The sequence below is a fragment of the Prionailurus viverrinus genome, chromosome E2 (assembly GCF_022837055.1).
Source record: "Prionailurus viverrinus isolate Anna chromosome E2, UM_Priviv_1.0, whole genome shotgun sequence".
Taxonomy (NCBI): domain Eukaryota; kingdom Metazoa; phylum Chordata; class Mammalia; order Carnivora; family Felidae; genus Prionailurus; species Prionailurus viverrinus.
The window spans coordinates 17797921-17806409 of record NC_062575.1 but is presented as its reverse complement, the minus strand read 5'-3'; positions in this window follow the sequence as shown (position 1 = coordinate 17806409).

Below are 8489 nucleotides of genomic sequence, written 5' to 3'. Positions count from 1 at the left end.
GGAGAAATGTTTAATTGTTTGCACATTTTTATTTTTTTTTTAACGTCTATTTATTTTTGAGACAGAGAGAGACAGAGCATGAATAGGGGAGGGGCAGAGAGAGAGGGAGACACATAATCTGAAGCAGGCTCCAGGCTCTGCGCTCTCGGCACAGAGCCCGACGCGGGGCTCAAACTCAAGGACTGCGAGATGAAGACCTGAGCGGAAGTCGGATGCTCAACCGACTGAGCCACCCAGGCGCCCCGGTTTGCACATTTTTAAATTGGGGTGTCTTTTTTATTGGGTTGTAAGGGTTCTTTATACAAGTTCCTTTTTTTTTTTAAAGTAATCTCTGCACGCAATGTGGGGCTTGAATTCACCCTGAGATCAAAAGTCGCATGATCAAAAGAGATCAAAAAGACAGACTGAGGCAGACAGGTGTCCCTTTATACAAGTTCCTGATCAGATACGTGATTTGCAAATATGTTCTCCCATTGTTTGGATTGTCTTTTTATTTTCTCAGTGGTGTCTTTTAATTCGATGACGTCTAACTTAGGATCCTTTTAGCACATGTTCTTTGTGTCTTATCTAAGAAATCATTGCCTAACCGAAGATTTATACCTATGGGTTTTTGTTTTTTTCTGTGAGTTTTATAATTTTAGCCCTTCTATTTAAATCTGTGATCTAGGGGCGCCTGGGTGGCGCAGTCGGTTAAGCGTCCGACTTCAGCTCAGGTCACGATCTCGCAGTCCGGGAGTTCGAGCCCCGCCCCGCGTCAGGCTCTGGGCTGATGGCTCAGAGCCTGGAGCCTGTTTCCGATTCTGTGTCTCCCTCTCTCTCTGCCCCTCCCCCGTTCATGCTCTGTCTCTCTCTGTCCAAAAAATAAATAAACGTTGAAAAAAAAAATAAATCTGTGATCTACTTTGCAGTAATTTTTGTGTATGATGTCAGGGAATAAAACCCCCGTTTTGGGGATAAGATAAGGGAACTAATGTACCAAGTGCTAATATGGCGTGTCTGTGGCCATACAGCCGCTCAGTGGTGCCTTGCAGAATTTGAGCTCAGGGCGCTCCGACTCAGAGTCAGGATTCTTGAGTGTAACTCAAGCCCCATATACTCTTCTAGGTGAGCTCTGGTTGCAACTGAAACAATATAGGATTCAGCTGCATTGCCTTAAAGGTCCCTCCAGCTTTAATTGGCTGTCGGTTCAGAATTGTGCAATTCCCATGCAGTTCTCTGAGCAGGCTTGTCCCTGGAGGCTTGTGTGTCTACTGAAAACCATGTCCTCAAGGTCTCTGCCACATCATCAGGGAGCAGCCGGCACCCTGGAGCTGTAGAAAGCTTTGTGATGGTCTTCATTATCTAGAGATAAAAAGCAGAGGTAGGAGAAACCTCAGGAGTCCCTCATTTTCCTCCTGATGAAAGAACACAAACAGCCTAATTAGTTACCTGCTAAGGCACTGCCTCTGCACTTGGGTGCCTCGTTTTTTGCAAAATAAATCCCCAAAGCCCCCTTGCTGTGGATGATGGACTTTGTGCAATAGCTCAGAGCCACATGGGCCTTTCTGGACACCTGGGCATCTGTTGTCCTCAGTGGTTCCCGTGGCTACTGCCAGGCATCCCTGGAGGGAACAGGTCTTTGGTATTAGGGGAGAAATAATTCTTCTTCTGTAAACATCATCCCTTCCTGCTCTCCTGTCTCACTGCCAGGATCACTGTTGTACAGGACACGCACTGTTAGGATGGACTTCTGTGTCCCCGTGTGCTCTGCCAGAACTCTGTCAGGTTATATATTGTGTCAAATAGGTCATATTCTGTTGGGCTTTGACAACTCTGGTTAGACTGACATTTCTCTTGAGATGACATGCATCATGCACTTGTGAAGAGATTTCATCTGATACAGTAAACTGAGTTCTGGGATCCGATCACAGAATTTGAGTGCTTGATCCTTTTTTTCCCACGTCCCATTAGTAATTCTTCAGCTTGTGCACAAACACCTTCGGGGATAGGGGACTCACTTGTAATTTCCAAGAGCAAACTACAGCAGAAGTTAGGGGAAAGCATTCCCTGTCTCTTGATTCTTTATTTTGTCTAGACTGGTCTGAGTCAAGCATTCAGTCCCACAAGCATTTATTAAACATCATTCAAGATCCAGGCAATGAGCTTCGTGAAGGGTGTAGAAAGACAAATGTCACCTAGTTCCCAAGACATCTGAGCAGTTACTAGGAAATGTGCGCCACACTTCCTTGTCATCATAGATCTCAGAATTACAGTCTCAATAATGTCTTAGGAGCACCTGGATGGCTCAGTCAGTTAGGCATCCGACTGCGGCTCAGGTCATGATCTTGCGGTTCATGAGTTCAAACCCCGCATCAGGCTCTGTGCTGACAGCTTAGAGCCTGGAGCCTGATTCAGATTCTGTATCTCCCTGTCTCTCCGCCCCTCCCCTGCTTGCTCTCTGTCTCTAGAAAATAAATAAATATTAACATATTTTTAAAAATAATGTCTTAATAAGGCAAAACGGTTGCATTTATGACAACTGACCTCCATACATGTGAACACACAAACACAGTGATCTAAACACAGCATATGTTTCCACTCTCTCTCTGTCTGTGCATACTGGGGTAAAAATAACAAGTAAATTTGGGGATCCTCTTCGTGATGTGCCAGAGTTAACGCATATACTGCTTGATTGTGGATTACAGGGGTACTGCTTCCCTGGGGGATGTTTTGGAAATGTCACTAACAACGTACTATTAACTATATCTTGTTACTAAAGAAGACGGTAATAGAGAATGATGCTGGTGAACTGGGTCCAGGGACCCGGAGGGAATCCCACAGGATCAGCCAAGAGGGTCCTTGGCTTCATGCAGGATGGAAATGAAAGGTGAGCCAGCACAGCTTAAAGATCTAGAGAGAACAGATACAGACGGAGCATCTGGGAGACTCAGAAAAGAAAGGAGCATGAGTCTCAGGTTTGTTCGGAGCCTGGGGGTTTTTATTGAGGATTGTGGTCTGGTGTACGTGTCCTCTCCGACATCGCTGAATCAGGTAGAACAAAGAGCAGGGGAGGAGGCTGGGTGGTTCTGTTGGTTGAGTGTCCAACTTCAGCTCAGGTCACGATCTCAAGGTTTGTGAGTTGGGCTCCACATCAGACTCTCCACTGTCATCGCAGAGCCTGGTTCGGATCCTTTGTGCCCCCACTCTCTCTACCCTTCCCCTGCTTGCACACACTTTCTCTCTCTCTCTCTCTCTCTCTCTCTCTCTCTCTCTCTCTCTCTCTCTCTCTCTCCAAAAATGAACATTAAAACAAATGTATTGAAAGACCAGTGGGGCGCCTGGGTGGCTCAGTTGGCTAAACATCCCACTTCTGCTCAGGTCATGATCACATGGTTCACGAGTTTGAGCCCCATATCATGCTCTGAGCTGAAGCTTAGAGCCTGCTTCAGATTCTGTGTCTCCCTCTCTCTCTGCCCCTCCCCTGCTCATACTCTGTCTCTATCTCAGAAATGAAACATTAAAAAAACAAACAAAAAAAAAAGGACCAGGTCCCAGGTTTTATTCCTTGGAACCAGAGGGTGTTTGTTGGCTTTGAGATATCTAGAGTCTGGATCTGGAATGCACATATGCTGGCTTCCTCAGGTCCTTCTCACCTGGCCCTTCCTTAGGTGTCATCTATTCTAGAGGAATCATGAACTCCTTGACCCTTACCATGAGCACATTCTGAGGCATATGTAAAGTGGGGTGGGGGCACAGGTCCTGGCAAGAACAGAACCAGGGACAGGAAGAAAACTCAGATTTTTATGGAGTCCTTCAGTTTTCCTATCTCTAACTTATCACCTTATTAAAAGTGTCAGTCAAGGATGCCAGTAGGATTTCGGTTAAATACGAGTTTCAAATGTTCTGAAGAGTTTCATTCTTTGTACTCTTAAACTCCAAACCAAAGATTTCATTTCAGCCGAGTAATATCATTTCAGCCAAATATCTATCATTTGATTATTGTAATATCACATTTAATTATTGTGTGTTAGAATTGTGAACTTTTTAGACAAAAGGTTATATAAACAATCCATTTATTTCTATGTGGTCATTCCTTTTAGGTGTTTTTTCGTTTGTTGGTTTGTTTGTTTGGTGGGGACAGGCAGATTAACATCCCTTATGATGCAAAATTTACCTTCTTACCATTTGTTCTCATTTTGTGTCTCATGTAGGCCAGAGGACTTGAATCTGCCTGTGTCCTTTGGTATTAAGGCTAGCTCAGTTTCAGCATATGTATAAACAAAACTTCCTGTAGTTTGCCTTTTTTTTTTTTTAATCCTCTTGCGGGGCTCGAACTCATAACCCAAGATTAAGAGTCACATGCTCCATCAAATGAGCCATGCGGGTGCCCCAAACTTTGCTTTTTAACAATATTTACTCCATTCAAGCGTGAGTTTGGTTTCTCTGTATGTAAGTGAAGTGGATGAGTTGTCTGGGGGAACTGACTTCAAGTGAATGAGTTTGGGGATATGTGGATCATTGGTCTCTTCTGTGACTATTCTACTATTGTATGATGTTGCCATCATTGGGGAGTTTCTGATTTCCTTGTGTTCCAGAGGCAGACTCCAGAGGCCACTTCGTTCCTCGCATCTTTTTAAAAATTCTCTTCTGTGTTTCTTTTGTTTAGGGGGCTCTTATTCTTTCTGTGCTAGATTTGCTTTGCCTTAGAGCTCATTCCCAATGAGTAAAAATGAACCCTGCATCCTGGTTCTGGGTTACAGTTGTGGGGGACTAGGAGGCCACTCCTTCCCATCTGCAAATGAGAAGCTATCAGTGGTGAAAGAAAGCAGTTATTTAGATGTTCTTTAGTTTTTAAAACTTGTAGTCCTAAAGGCCTAACTGCTGGGGTTAACAATTTGCTGTGCATGCATTTACAACCCCTTTAATCATATTTTTTCTACTCAAAAATTTATTTCAAAGCCATTGGTATGCATCTCTAAATTGTGGTTGTAACTAATGCCATTTACCAAGTATTTCTAGCATCCTACCTTCCAGACACTGATTGGGATGGCATTTCGTGGTCCTATCTGGTTGGGTGGGACCACAGGACTGGCTCTGGCCACGGAACTAAGAGAAGCATCCTTTTGAGATTTGCTTTGTTGAGTGGGACTAGAGCAGTCTTTGGTTCTAGAGAGAAGTTTCTGGCTCCTGAGTGCCCACAGATCATGAAGTTTTCCACTCTGCGTGGTGAGTAGATGGCTAGTCCTCATCTTTGGGTGCTCCGGAGATTATTTCTTGTGCTTCTTTTCTGGTAAGTCTCTCCCTTGCCTCAGGAAGCTCTTCACACCATGTGCTGATTGATACTTAGTTGACTTAGCAGGGCCCTCGGTAGATCCCTGGAGCTCCTTTCACAATACTCTGTCTTGCTGGATGGTTCCAACAAATTTTTTTCTTAGAAATCAGAAGTTTTTTGTGACATGAGATTTTTTTTTTGTTTTTTTAAGTATTTTTTATTTTGAGAGAGCACACACACACAAACACACATATGTACACGTGTGCATGCACTGGGGAGGGATAGACAGAGAGGGAGAGAGGGAGAATCTCAAGCAGGCTCCCCACTCTCAGCACTGAGCCTGACTCGGGGCTCGAACTCACAAACTGTGAGACCATGACCTGAGCCAAAATCAAGAGCTGGATGCTTCACTGACTGAGCCACCCGGGCGCCCCTGAAATGTTTTCTTAATTGGAAGGAATAGAGTGAAAAGTTAAGACTTGACAAGGCTGGCTGTTGGGGGTGGGGGTAATGTGGGGCCACTGGATTGGGTGCAGGCCGTGAAAGAATTCACCGAGGGCAGAACAAAGGAGGTAGTTAACTGAATACACCGCAAGGGGGAGGCAGGCTGGACAGCAAATGAGAGACTGCTAAGAAGCCATGGTTAGGGACTTAGTTCAAGCTTATTTATTTATTTTGAGAGAGAGAGAGATAGAAAAAGAGAGAGTGTGTGCGAGTAAACACGTGGGGCAGAGAGAGAGGGAGAGATAGAATCCCAAGCAGGCTCCATGCTGTCAGTGCAGAGCCCAGCTCAGGGCTAGATCTCACAAACCTCAAGATCATGACCTGAACTGAAATCAAGAGTCAGACGCTTAACCAACTGAGCAACCCAGGCACCCCGGTGGGGGCTGTAGTTAAAGGGGGAAGGTGGGGAGGTAAGGGAACATAAGGAATTTTCCTTTTTTGGTACTTGTGTCTGTGTAAATAACTCATTGGTCAGCTAGGGCTTAGGGATATTTTGAGTTCGGTCATCTCATGGGCCTGTTTGTATTCAGCCAGGCCGGTATTGTGGGCCCTTTTACCTTACTCAGGTTTCCATTGTCCAAGTTGGTTGACTAAAAGTGCCGTCTATATTGGGTACATGGGTGTTATATCATCCCCTACTTTTCTGGAACTTTGACAGTGTGAGGAGGAGAAAGAGAAAAGGATTCTTACAACCCTTGCCCCTACTCACCTCTCCTCCCACACCCCCAGACTCCTGTTGTGTCAGCCAGCCCATCAGCTTGCACCCAGTTTCACACAGATGGAGGGCAAGGGAGCCAGTATTCGCCCTGTTTCCTATGGTCTCCACTGGTCTATTTGTTGCAGAAAGGTAGATGGACTAAGCTGAAACCTTGACCTGGACACTCAGAAGCTACGTGACTTTAAGTCACGTAACCTCTCGTAGATGGGGACCGCTGGAGATAGTAGCACCCATACCTTGTTAAGTGTCCTGCTGATTAAATGGACTAACATAGATGATGTACTTAACACAGCCTGTAACATGAAATAAATCCTCGGATTGGTAGCTTTTCACCACTGATGAAAATAAGGAAGATCTCTTTGAACTGATATGGAGTGATTTCCAGTGAGGAAAGATATATATACTACTATACTGCTTAAAAAGAATTTTAAGTAGTATACTAATTTAACTTTTTAAAAAATGTGTATTTATTTATTTTGAGAGAGAGTGGGGGGGGGGGGTAGAGAGGGAGAGAGAGAGAATTCCAAGCAGGCTCCACACTGTCAGCACAGAGCCTGACACAGGGCTACATCTCACGAACCAGGAGATCATGACCCGAGCCGAAGTCAGATGCTTAAGTGACTGAGCCACCCAGGCACCCCTACCTTTTATTTAAAAAGATTTTTAAAAAAATTTTTTTACATTTATTTATTTTTGGCAGGCAGAGAGAGATAGAGCGTGAACAGGGGAGGGGAAGAGTGAGGAGATACAGAACCTGAAGCAGGCTCCGGGCTCTGAGCTGTCAGCACAGAACGCGATGTGGGGCTTGAACCCATGAACCATGAGATCATGACCTGAGCTGAACTCAGATGCTTAACCAACTGAGCCACCCAGGAGCCCTAGGCGCCCTTACCTTTTAAATTTTTTAAATATTTTATTTGTAAGTAATCTCTACATCCAAGGTTAGGCTCAAACCTACAACCTTGAGATCGAGTCCCAGGCCTCACTGACCCGGGTAGCCAGGCGCCCCTACTAGTTGTAGTGTAAGAAAAACGTTGGGGCACCTGGATGTCTTGGTTGGTAGAGTATGCAATTCTTGGAGTTGTGAGTTTGAGTTGGGTGTAGAGATTACTTAAAATCTTTTTTAAAAAATGTAAAACACATGCTCTTATTTTGCTATTTTGCAGAATAAAACAAGGGTAAATTAGGAACACATGAAACTGATGCTCTATATGGAGTAAGATGAAACAGAAGGGGAGAAAATGGCATCTAGCTGGAAGTATACTTTTATTATTAAAAAAAAATTTTTTTTTGTTTATTTTTGAGAGAGCGGGAACAAGGGAGACACAGAGGGAGACACAGAATCCAAATCAGGCTCCAGCTTCTCAGCTGTCAGCACAGAGCCTGACACAGGGCTTGAACCCACGAACTGTGAGATCATGACCTGAGCCGAAGTTGGACACTTAACTGACTGAGCCACCCAGGCGCCCCTTTTTATTTTAGAACTGTGTTTACTTATTTAAAAAAATTAGGGTGGGAAAAACTTTAGTTAATGTTTTTGGTTTGAATTCAATTTAACTATATGCCAAATGGGTAAGTTAACCATACAAGAAAAAACCTAAGTAAGGAGCTTTTAAAGATAGTACTTTGCACATACACTGTCAATATAAAGAACTTGGAAAACATCTTATATTCAGTACCAAGTAATCAAAGTGAACGTGATTTAGCATGATGCCCTGGGTACCTATTGCTCGTGGAACATTCCTGCCCAAAGTGCATCCCCTCAGACAAATTTAGGAGGAGACAATCTGTCCAACTCAAATGGAGTGACATTTTAAAACCTAGTTTGTATTATTAAAAATGTCAACAACTGGGGAGAAATGATATGGACAGTGGAACAATTGGAAAAATGTGAGTTATGTTTCACGTCAGTAATAGTAATTTATCAGTGGTAAAGTTCTTGAATTTATGCAAAAGAACATCCTTTCCCTGGGAGATACTCGGTGTACTCGAAGAGCAAAAGTAAACAAGGCAAAG